The sequence below is a fragment of the Lactuca saligna genome, chromosome 5 (genome assembly GCF_052625555.1).
Source record: "Lactuca saligna cultivar CGN05327 chromosome 5, ASM5262555v1, whole genome shotgun sequence".
Classification (NCBI taxonomy): Eukaryota; Viridiplantae; Streptophyta; class Magnoliopsida; order Asterales; family Asteraceae; genus Lactuca; species Lactuca saligna.
In genome coordinates, this window is record NC_136421.1 from 63,899,071 (window position 1) to 63,912,585 (window position 13,515).

Consider the following 13,515-nt stretch of genomic DNA (forward strand, 5'->3'; position numbering starts at 1 on the left):
GCTCGTTTCCATTAAGAGCTTTGATGTTATCATTGGCATGGATTGGTTGAGTCCCAATCATGCTGACATTCTTTGTTACGAAAAAGCTATCCGTCTCAATCTTCCTTCAGGTCAAACTCTCGTAACCTATGGCGATAAACCCAGTTCCAACCTTCATATCATTTCTTGCATCAAAGCTCGAAAGCTCCTTCGAAAGGAGTGTGTTGCATTCTTAGCTCATGTGATCAACGAGAAACAAGGAGTTAGAGACCTCGCGAGCATCCCCGAAGTCTGTAACTTTCCCGATGTGTTTCCCGAAGAACTCCCAGGAATTCCTCCCGAACGTCAGGTCGAGTTCCGTATTGACCTAATTCCTGGAGCTACTCCCGTAGCAAAATCTCCGTATCGCATAGCTCCGGCAGAAATGCAGGAGTTATCCAGTCAACTCAATGAGTTGCTCAGTAAAGGATTCATTAGACCATGTTCCTCACCCTGGGGACCTCCGATTCTGTTTGTCAAGAAGAAAGATGGATCCTTTCGGATGTGTATCGATTATCGTGAACTGAACAAGTTAACCGTTAAGAACCGATATCCTCTTCCAAGAATAGACGACCTCTTCGATCAACTACAGGGAGCCAGCTACTTTTCTAAGATAGACCTTCGGTCAGGGTACCATCAGTTACGAGTCCAGGAGAACGATGTTCCCAAGACAGCTTTTAGGACTCGGTATGGACACTACGAATTCGTAGTGATGCCCTTCGGTCTAACCAATGCACCGGCTGTGTTCATGGACCTGATGAACCGGGTGTGCCGTCCCTTCTTAGACAAATTCGTTATCGTGTTCATTGACGACATCCTCGTATACTCCAGAAGCGAAGAAGACCACAAGCAACACTTGAGATTAGTGTTGGAAACCCTTAGATCCGAAAAACTATACGCGAAATTTTCCAAATGTGAATTCTGGATACAGAAGGTAACTTTCCTCGGTCACGTAGTAAGCGAGGAGGGTATTCATGTAGATCCTTCCAATATTAAAGCGATAGAGAATTGGTCGGCACCGAAAACACCCACAGAAATTCGTCAATTCTTGGGTCTCGCCGGCTACTATCGACGATTCATTCAGAACTTTTCCAAAATCGCCAAACCTTTAACCACTCTGACGCAGAAAGGTGTACCCTTTTGTTGGAGTGATAAACAAGAAACTGCATTCCAAACGTTGAAGAGATCTTTATGCAGCACGCCTGATCTGTCTCTGCCTGAAGGGACAGAGGATTTCGTTGTCTACTGCGATGCGTCTAATCAAGGTTTAGGCTGTGTGCTTATGCAAAGAGGAAAGGTGATTGCCTATGCCTCGAGACAGCTGAAAACACACGAGGTCAACTATACCACACATGACTTGGAACTAGGAGCAGTAGTCTTCGCATTGAAGATTTGGAGACATTATCTCTACGGAACCAAGTGCACAATCTTCACTGATCACAAGAGTTTGCAGCACATCTTTAATCAGAAAGACTTAAACATGAGGCAACGGCAATGGGTAGAATTACTCAGTGATTATGAGTGTGAAATCCGTTACCACCCCGGCAAGGCCAATGTGGTAGCAGATTCCCTTAGCCGAAAGGATAGTGCAGGCCACAAAGTGAGGAACCAGACGATGACCATCCATTCCAACTTACCAATGCAAATCCGAGAAGCTCAGGATACAGCCCTCAAACCTGAGAACGTGTCAGATGAAACCTTGAGAGGGATGGAAAAGAAACTTGAGATCAGAAGTGACGGAGTTCACTGTTTCATGAATCGAATCTGGATTCCCAAATCCAGAGGATTCAGGGAAATAGTCATGGAGGAAGCACACAGAACCAAATACTCTGTTCACCCGGGTTCGGACAAGATGTACCTGGATCTCAACAAACAATACTGGTGGCCAAACATGAAAGCTGAGATAGCTACATTCGTGGGCAAGTGTCTGACTTGCGCCAAAGTCAAAGTCGAACATCAGAAACCTTCAGGTCTACTCCAACAACCCGAAATCCCCGAGTGGAAATGGGAGATGATTACCATGGACTTCATCACCAAACTACCCAAGTGTTCTAGTGGGTACGATACCATTTGGGTAATTGTCGATCGTTTGTCAAAATCCGCTCACTTCATCCCAATTAAAGAATCATACAAGATGGAGAAACTCGCGCGAATCTACATCCAGGAGGTAGTACGTCTTCATGGTGTACCTGTATCCATTATTTCCGATCGAGATAGTAGGTTTACCTCCATATTCTGGAAATCCCTTCAGAAAGCCCTTGGAACCAAACTAGATATGAGCACGGCGTATCATCCTCAGACCGATGGACAGAGTGAGAGAACAATCCAAACCCTGGAGGACATGCTTCGGGCATGTTCCATTGACTTTGGAAAGTCGTGGGATACACATCTATCCTTGATCGAGTTCTCGTACAACAACAGTTACCACACCAGCATTAGGGCTGCTCCGTTCGAAGCCCTATACGGTCGTAAGTGCAGATCCCCTATGTGCTGGGCCGAGGTGGGGGATACACAGTTAGCCAGGAGTCGAGTCCCCGACAGTGCTCTCACTGGTCCTGAAATCATCCGTGAAACCACCGAAAAGATCATTCAAATCCGTAACCGACTGAAAGCCTCACATGATCGTCAAAAGAGTTACGCTGATAATCGTCGGAAACCACTAGAATTCTAGGTTGGAGACCGAGTCCTGTTAAAAGTCTCGCCCTGGAAAGGCACTGTACGCTTTGGTAAGCGTGGGAAACTTAATCCAACGTATATTGGACCCTTTGAGATCCTTTCCAGGATCGGTCTAGTTGCCTATAAACTCCACTTACCTCATGAACTCAGTAACATTCATCCTGTCTTCCATGTTTCAAATCTCAAAAAGTGCCTATCCGATGAAACCCTAACCATTCCTTTAGACGAGATCGAGATCAATGAAAACCTCAACTTTGTGGAGGAACCGATCGAAATCATGGATCGAGAAGTCAAACGTACAAAACAAAGTCGCATCCCGTTAGTGAAGGTTCGCTGGAATGCCAAGCGGGGACCGGAATTCACTTGGGAACGAGAAGACTCAATGAAACAGAAGTATCCACAACTCTTTTCTTATCCATGATTTGTATCTTGTCCTATGTTCTAAACCTTGAATTTCGGGATGAAATTCCCTTTAACGGGGGGGATAATGTAACAACCCGAAATTTCCATATGATTTATTGTAACTCTTTCGTAGTACAATTCGCGCAACCGATCTTCGTTCCGATTTCGATTTCCGATCTTCCGTATAATTAAGTCATTATCTGGTACACATTTAAAATGACTTAATGGGTGTCTTAATACATTTAAAAATCATTTTAACACTCAACTTTAGTGATCGGAATATTTCTAGATATTACCGTATCGGGTTACGGTAACTTAATCGAGTACGACCAAAAACCCGTCTAACGCCGGTATCGGGTAGAATTCCACCGTATCCAAAACTTAAACAATATATAAACGTGTTTAAGACTTCATTTGAAGCCTTTTGGCAAGTTTCTCACTAAACTCTTACAACCTCTCTCCTCAAGCTAGAATTAAGGTCCAAATCTCAAGTTTAAGGCTTCAAATCTTTAAGGTAACCTCCCTAGCATGTTATTCAGCATCTTTAACCTTCAAATTGATGAAATAATTGAGTTTTAGGTCCAAGAACATGAGTTTACGGCCAAGGAACAAGCTTGGGCCGTAAACTCCATTAAATGGGGTTTTAACCCCTTAAACTCCTTCCTAAACTCAATTGGACTTTAGATATGGCTATGGGACTTCAAGATTTGGACTCTAAACATTTAAAACATAGATTTTGAGCCATTTGAAGGAGTTTACAGCCAAGGAACATTCTTGGGCCGTAAACTCATATAATTAGGGTTTTCATGCCCTTAAACCCTTCCAAATCACTTCTATGGCTTAGATATGAATTATAGGACCTTGGTTTTAGCATTTGGACACTTGAAACATGAATTTTATGGGACTTATGTGAGTTTACGGCCAATGAGAGTGCTTAGGCCGTAAACTCCCCAAAATGTGACATAAATCCAATTCTAAGGTGTTAGAAAGCCATCCAACACCACCAAAAGCCTTGGAATAAATCAAGGGACCAACCAAAAATACTTTAAGGGCCTAAAACACATCATTTGTGGTATTTATAAGATTTTACGGCCAAGGCTTGTTCTTGGGCCGTAAACTCCAAAACTTTTGGTGTTAGAATGCAAACTAAACACCCCTAAAGCCTTTAGATGAATTTTAGAAGCCCTTCTATACAAGTTTTAGACCTTGAAACACTTTGTATGACCCTACATAAGAGTTTACGGCCATGAGGAGGGTCTCATGGGCCGTAAACTCCATAACACCCCTCAAATGTCCCATAAAACTCATGTAAGGTCTTGGAATAATCCTAGTAATCACATGTGATTTGTTTTAACAACATTAAACACCATTTTCATGAAGATTAAGGAGTTTACGGCCAGGAGCCTATACTGGGACGTAAACTCCGATAAAAATAATCATTTTGATGATTTAAATTCATTCCAAGTGTTCCAAGGCAATTTAGATAATCCATTCTAGCAACCCCTATGTCCATTTGAGCCCTAAAACCATCAAAACCACACCCACATGAGTTTACGGCTGTGAACTCATGTATGTGTGTGTTTTATGGTTTTAAACTCTTTAAAATGTTTACTCTTGAGGAGTAAACTCAAGTCCCAAGTCCCTAGTGCCATTACAAGTCCGAAGATGTCACCCGGGTCACTCCGAACACTCGTTTTGAGGTGTTTAACCTCATTGGAGTGTAATGTCCCATATGATTAGTGAATGTATCTCTAATTTTATATATATGGACATTATATCATTTTACATAGGGTCAGCGCGAGTAATCAAACCCCGAACCGACGTATAGCATTCAAAACCGACACGTTTCCGAGTCCGGTGAGTTCATACCCCTACCCTTTTTCACTGTTTTCCACTGTTTTTAGGGGGAACACAAGCAAAGTACAAGGGAATTCTTGTACTCAAAACATGTTTTCAAATGTGTGTTTCATATTCTTATGCTTTTATAACTGATATTACAACTGATAACAGGTCGAACATACAGATTACGTAACATATATTTGTGAAATAAGTCTTTAAACTAGTATGTTTTACATGAATTTCACAAATGGTTGTCCACATTATATCAGTTAAAAGCACGACATTAAAACATTTGAACATAATACCTGTACACTGTTTTGTCCTCGGTAACACTCCCCACACATATACGAGTGGAGGACTATCATATTATTACTAGTAAATTTGTTATTCCTGTATGATTGGAGACACGTCCTCGGAGAACACTCAACCCAGATTACGCGAGTGGAGGACTACACCCATAACCAGAATCTCTGGTGTTTAGAGAGCGTGACTTGAGTGTATAGATCTATACGGGGCTGACTACCCCACACCTGGCTGCTAGCTACAGCCGAACCGAAATGGTTCAAGGGTGACGAAAGTCATAAGTATGTGGACGAATTATTGCCACATGTGGACTACTTATCACCACAGGTTTCAGTCTATTGTATGGTTATGGAACTCGCAATTAGGATAACAGAGATTTATTTACAGTAATAATGGATTACTTTATATATCGTTTACATCTTTTACATCTTTTACATCTTTCACGTACTGTAGCTAACATTCAGGAAAGTACGAGACTTTCCTGGGGAAAACATGGAACCTAACTACATTTACATCTTTTACATCTTTAACATCGTTTACATTAGAAACCTACATGCAGGAAAGCATGGGGCTTTCCTGGGTAACACTTACATAACTAGAAAGAGTAACAAACTGGATAACATTACATCTTTTACAATGTGAAACATACAATAAGGAAAGTATGGGACTTTCCTGGTAACACATGATAAGTAAACATAACAGTTCAACCAGTCAGATAACCAACTATACATTTTCACAGGAATAAACATATTTTCAGTGTACAAATTTACTATACTTTACATTTGTGAAACAATAACTAACTTTTAAGAAAATACGGGATTTTTCTTGGTATGCATAACATTTCAGAAACCGAAAGGAAACCGAAACATTTTCACAAACAAAAACCGCTTATGAACTCACCAGCTTTATGCTGATTTTCAAACCGCTTGTGTTCTCAAATCAACGTTAGAACAGGTACCCAAAGATCCTTTTGCTCGAAGACGGAGTACATGAAGATCCGTTTCATTTTGCCTATATATACTATGTATCACAACTGTACAAACTTTACTTTTGAAACAACTGTATAACTTTTATTATGTAATGTAATGGTTGTTTTACTTTACTTACTATATACATTGGATTTGATACTCAACATGGTAGTCAACCCCGGAAATGTATTCCGCCTTTGGTTTTCGGGGTGTGACAGTATCTTAGTATCGAGTTCCACATCTATCTCAAGGAATGTGGAATAGTTTCACAATTGATTCTTCATAGGACACCACAACTGAATGGTGAGGTTGAGAGGAGAAACCGAGCCTTATTAGACATGGTTTGTTCCATGATGACTCAAGTTTCACTTCCTATTTCTTTCTAGGGGTATGCCTTAGAGACAACCGCCCATATACCTAATCTTGGCCCTACTAAGAAGGCTGCCAAAACACCTCACGATATGTGGACAAGTCAAGTTCCTCGCTAGGTCACATCAAGGTTTGGGGATATGAAACTTTCATTAGACGAGAGACTCATTAAAAGCTAGAACCTACAAGTGAGAGGTGTATTTTCATTGATTACCCACAAAAGTCTTTTGGATACTTGTGTACAAACCTAGTAAGAATGTGGTCTTTGTAGGTCGAAAAGGATTCTTTCATGAGAGAGAAATCATATTCAAAGAGGAAAGTGAAAGTGCTAATAATTTGGAAGAAATTACATAATCGACCAATAAAGGAACCTTAGATGACACTAGCTCTCAATCAGAGGATGAGATTGCTATTAAGACCCTTGACAATTCATTACCTATTCGTCGATCCTGTATAGTTAGCATGCCACCTACATTCTATGGTTTCCATATAACATCAGATGGTGACACGTTTATCAGTCATGGTATACTAGTAAATTTGGATCATCCAGCTAACTACATGGAAGCGATGGTGAGCCCTGAGGTTGCCAAATGGAAAGAGGCAATGGAAAGCAAGATTCAGTCCATGTATGAAAACCAAGTTTGGAATTTGGTTGATCATGAACCTGGTCGAAAGACAGTAGGCTGTAAATGGATCTTCAAGAAGAAGACTGACATAGATGGGAAAGTACACACATTTAAAGCACGAATGCTTGCAAACGGCTTCACTCAAACCTTTGGGTTGATTATGAAGAGACCTTTTAACTAGTGGTTAAGAGAAAGTCTATCAGGATAATGCTTGACATAGCTACGTTTCATGATTATGAAATATGACTGATAGATGTCAAAAATGCTTTCCTTAATGTGAAGTTGGCTAAGGATGTTTACACGAGTCCTCCAGAGGGTTTTATACATGAAAAGTTTCATAATAGAGAGTGTAAGCTTGAGAAATCATCTCACAGTAGGAATATTTGCTTCCATGAGAAAGTCAGAATTTGGTTTCTCTAGGAGCGAGGATGAGTCATGTGTGTATGTCAAAGCTAGACGGAGTATAGTAACTTTCTTGGTTTTATATGTTGATGACATACTCTTTATGGGAAACAACATTCCAACCTTTCAAGAAGTGAAATATTGGCTTAGGAAGTGTTTCACCATGAAGGATATAGGGGAAGCAACCTATATTCTTGGGATAAGGATTCTGAGGGATAGAAAGAAAAGACTTATTCGTCTTAGTCAGAGTACTTACTTGGATAAAATACTAAAGCGCTTTAGTACGAAAAATTCCAAGGGGAACTGCCTATTCAGCATAATGCCAAGTTGAGTAAGACTCAAATCCATAGTACATATGAAGAGATAGGTGAGATGAGTTGAGTCCCATTTTCTTCGGCAGTAAGTTCGATCATCTATGCTATGATGTGTACTTGCCCTAATGGTCTTATGCTTTGAGCATGGTTAGCCAATTTTAGGGAAATCCTAGTAGAGCTCATTGGAATGTAGTAAAGAACATTGTTAAGTATATGCGAAGGATGAAGGATATGATTCTAGTCCTTGGTGGCAGTGATACGTTAAGGGTAACTGGATATAGAAACACCAGCTTACAGACAGATCGAGACGAATTTTGTTCTTAGTCAGGTTGGGTAATTATGTTAAATAATGGAGCAGTGACTTGGAAAAGTTCCAAGCAAGATACGGTGGCTGATTCTACTTGTGAATCAGAGTACATCGCATTGAGTGAGGCATCGAAGGAGGTAGCTTGGTTGAAGAACTTCAACGACGGTCTCAGAGTAATCCAAACCATTCAAGAGCCATTGTAACTTTATTGTGATAATGAAGACGTGGTTGATTTGACCAAAGAACCTAAGGATCATGGTAAATCCAAGCATATCGAAAGAAATTACCATTACATTAGACATAGGGTTGAATAGGGTCATCTTCTTGTGAAAAGAGTGTCCTCAGAAGATAATCCTGCAGATCCTTTCACAAAGGCTCTGAGTAGGGTTAAGCATAACCAGCATGCTAGGAGTATAGGCTTGAGAGATGATATTATTTTTATTAGTAAGTTGATATTTTGAAACTTATAACTAAATAAATGTAATTGAGTTTGATAAGTAAATAATAGAGATTGTTTATGAGTATGGTTACTGCCTTTTTTAGTTGTTTATTCTTGTGTTTCATTTTGCATGTTTTACTTCATGAATGATTTGATTTCCACAGTCACTCATACTTTTGGAAGTAAGTAGTGAATCAAGAGTGTCATGAATGGTTTGTAGATTGTCTATGGAGATTAGACATTGCAATGGTTTCTACGATGTTCGTGAGTACTTAGAAAAATGGAGATTTCATGTTTTGGATGAAACCCACGCTCAGAGAATAATTTCATGGATTATATAAAGAGTAATTCTAAGGTGATAATATCTTATATTCATTGTATGAAGATATATGAGTTGTAATTAACAATTCGATTGTGCATTGGTGTTACAAAAATGCATTAGTAACATGATGTTATAAAATGTAGTCTTATGCATGATTTACCAAGTAAAAGATACATGCATATGAGTCGAAGTTTATTTGTTCCTTTTGCCCTAACGGGAAAAGAGATATCTTTGGGCCCCTTAGTGATTTGGTGTTGACATTATAGTGTTGGGACCATCCAGGACTGAATTGATGTGATCAATTAGTAGTCTTATGAGGTCATCACAAAGTAGAAAATTGGGAAACATAATTTTAGACAAGAGATTGATTGAAATCCGTGTCTCATGTCCATACGAAATCTTGTATAATAGAGGAATATTTGATCACTTATCTTAGGACAAATGTCTGATCATATCAGAATCTGGAGTTGCTTTGGAAAGCATACTTTGATGTTTGATCTAGAAGTTATACTTGCAAGTGTAGTTATAGACTTATCCAAGTGGAATATTGTTGGATTAGGTATCTAAGCTAATAACTAAATGGTATATACTTGAATTAAAAGCAAATTCCTTTTGGGCTGCCCTCAAATATAGTAATTGACTATAATGACTTTTGGATAGAGAGACTGATTCTTGGTTTATTATATGATTAATAAATAGCAATAAATGATTTATTAATATATTATGAGATTACTTATTAATTAAAAATAATATTATTTAGTTAATAATCAATAAGAAATTAGTTGGAATGAATTTTGGGATTAATTGGATTAATTAAAAGTGCAAAGACCTTGTCACACCTGAATTGCCAGGTAAAACTCTTAGTAAATTACTTCATTTATTCTTATGTATTGGACCCGAGTACGCTGGGATACGTAAGGTATGTCGGGCGTACTCCTATGCATGCATGAGGCGACGAGTCTCTCTGGTATGCTGGGTGTACCCATGCGTACGTAGGGTATACGTGAGTCAGGGGCAAACCCTAATTTTTAGGGTTTACACCCTTTTTACACAAATTACTGCCCCCCCCCCAACCCACCCACCCTCACCTTATCGGCCTTCATTGCCTTTTGAGCTAACTTCGAAACCCTAATTAATTTCTCGAAGAAATTGAGCTTGTGTGTGTGGTGCTTATTGAAGAAAAAAAAGCTTGAGGAGAAGCATTGGACAAGAAAGAGCTTGTAGATCCACAGAGGTTATTCACCATTTCTAGCTCATTGGAGGTATAAAGTCTGAAACTTGTTTATCTTATGTCTAGATCCAGGTTTGGGGAAGAATTTAGCATATTTTGGTCCCATGGATGAACTTTTATGATTAAATGCTATCCTTATTTTATAGGTTGACCATTTTGTTGTTTTGAGGTCCATTGATCCATAAAGCTAGTATCTTGATGGTTGTAGATCAACCATGCACGACTTTGTGACCATTTAATAGAAGTAGAGTGTTAAATCCATACATTGAGTCCCATTAAGGCATGCAAAGGGATAAAGTTGTCAACTTTATTGTTTAGGACGTCCATAGGAGGCTAGATTTGAAGTTGGACGTTATGTCTTAACTAATTAAGACCTTACAAAGGGAATTTGGTAAACTGGGGAATAGATGGGGCGTAAGCAATTGTACGCTGAGCGTACACGCCTGGGGTCCCGATCTGGTGAAGCATCTGAGTATGTCAAGCGTACTAGGGGTACGCTTAGTGTACTTACGTAGGGGGTTTTGGGCTTTTAGTTTTGGGCCATCTTGGGCTTTAGGGTTTTGGGCCCTTGTTGGACCATAAGGTCTTTTGAGCTGGGCCTTTATGGATTTGGGCCCATATTTGACTTGGAATGCCTTTTTGGACTTTTGGACTAGTTTGGATTTAGACCTTGGTATATTAGGCCCAATAAGGGAAAGGTAAAGCAGGCTTTTAGCCTTAAAGGCATGATTTAGGGTTTGGAATCTCAGGTTGGGTTATTGACCTAATTTCTAATTAAGGGTTTATTATTTGTGATTTAGTGAGAGGATTTCAAGAGTTAGCAGCTTGAGTGTGCTTTGATATCATCAGTGTGAGGTGAGTTTCCTTCACTATATATGTGGGTCGAAGGCACCAATTTCAGCCTACTAGATTATGTTTGTAGGATGATGACTGTCTTCGTGATAATTACCTATTATGCCTATATATGCTTGATGGATCTATGACTCTTATTGTTATGATTATATGCTAGTTGTAGGGGTAAAATGACCCGAAACTAGTTGAAAGAGACCGAAGGGTAAAATCAACCCGAAACTGGTTGAAAGAGACTGAAGGGGTTTACCGGTTGAAAGAGACCGAATGGGTTAGAAATATACCTAATACTGATTGAAAGAGACTGAAGGGGTTGAAATATACCAAATACCGGTTGAAAGAGACCAAAGGGGTTGAAATAGACCTAGTTATGTTTTGATTGTTATGTATGGTATGGGGTATTTTGGAGGAGCTCGCTAACCTTTGTGCTTACGGTTTTCAATTTATGTTTCAGGTACCTCCAACTTGAAAGGGAAGGTCTCGATTCGATTGCACCATATCTGCCCATGTTTTCCACATTTAATTGATTTCTGGGATTTGAACTCTAATATTATTTTCATTATGATACACTTTTGGTTGTTTTGTCATGACTATTGGATATTTGAAATGAAAATTTTTATCTGGAAATTTTGGGATGTTACAGGTCTAAGTTGTAATTGTTCAATAGTTGAACAAGAGACGGATTCTGGAATATTCTAGGGTAGGATGAAAATTTGAATGATCCTTAGGGTTTCTAGATTATTCCATATAGATAATATGGATAGTAAGGAAACTAGATAAATGCAATATTTGAAATAATATTATTTTTATTTCAGATTATGGTTATCTAGGGTTTTCCTAACAGCTATAAATAGGGTCTTAACCTTGTGATTTTCGGCCCGCATTAATCCAAGAAGGATTGCAGAAAATAATCTCCCTTCTCCTCACTCCTCAAGTGTTCTAATTTCTAGGGTTTGGGTACAGACCATCAGATGCACAAGATTTTTGGTGCTAGATTTCTAGAGCTTGTTCAAGAAGAATTTTATTGATTATTAATAACAATAATCAAAAGGTATGTAAACCCTAATCTCTTTGTGAATTTCGATAATAATAGGGTTTTCCTGGGGTTCTTTGATGTTCATAGATTATAGCAATCAGTAGAGAAAACTTAGATCCAAATAGGTTACATATGAACTTGAGGGTTAAGTTTTTCCACCACATGATTTTAAATATAACCTATAAAACCCATCACAACCATCATCAACCACCCCCACAATCCTTTTGCTAATGAAACGTCAAATCTGTGGCTTAACCTTCGTCTTCAAACCTTTAACTTCAATGGATTTGCATCTATGAAAACCCTATATCTCAAAATAATAAAAACCCCAGACTGTACCTGTGAACTTATAATACTTCTTTATGATTTTTTCTAGATCTGCAAGTCTAAACACCTAATAACCTATAAACATGGTTTAAAATCAGGATTCATGAAATTCAAATAACCTACAAATATGGTGGGTCAAACCTGAACTTGTTGACCTAGTTCTTGCAACTTGTCACCAAATCTCAATCTCATAAAACCTCTTCATTTCAAATATCGAACTCACAAAGATAATTATACATGTGGAGCATTGTTTGACTCTTTACTGAAAAACTACAGATGATGGAGAAATTTGATGATATGGTTCAACACCCGGTCCTTGCAGGTTAATCCCTTTATTTTATTATCAACTTTAATTGTGGAGTTTTTATCTACATAGGGTGTAGATATCCTTCTACACATTGCGTAGATGGAAAACTTAGAGGCAGGGTTTAATGATTTACGTAGGGCATAAGTCTGAGTACGCGGCACATGCTTGGCCAAAGACCAAACCCTAAATTTGGGGTTTTGAGCCCTATTTACGAGCTCTAACTCTCTTAAGGTATTCTATCTTAACTTCCACCCCTTTTAAGCAACCATCTCAAAACCCTAATCTTCATTTGAGAGTTTTTGAGCTTTTTGAGTGTTTTGGTGTTCATCTTGAAGGAAGGAGTCCCTTAAAGAGCACTTGTAAGGCTTCAAGCATTGTGGATCTCAGATTTACATCTTACAAGCATTCTCCAAGAGGTACAAAGTTCAGAAGTTGATGAATATCTTGTGGATCTAGAATTTACATCTTACAAGCATTCTCCAAAAGGTACAAAGTTCAGAACTTGATGAATATTCTGATAGATCTTGTTAGCTTTTAGGTTTATGTCCCTTTTTGTCCCATATTCTTGGTCTAGTTGTGTATGAGCTACTCCAGACCTTATGAGTAGCATTTTCAGACGTTTTCATGTGCATGCAGTGATAAAAATGCAATATTGGTTCTTTCTTTCCAACCATGCATGCGTTATGGAGCTTGGGATTTTGTGATAAGTTAGGGTTTTGGACTGAGCACTTTCTAGCCATGCAAAGACATAAAGTTGGAAACTTTAAGATTTAGAGTGCT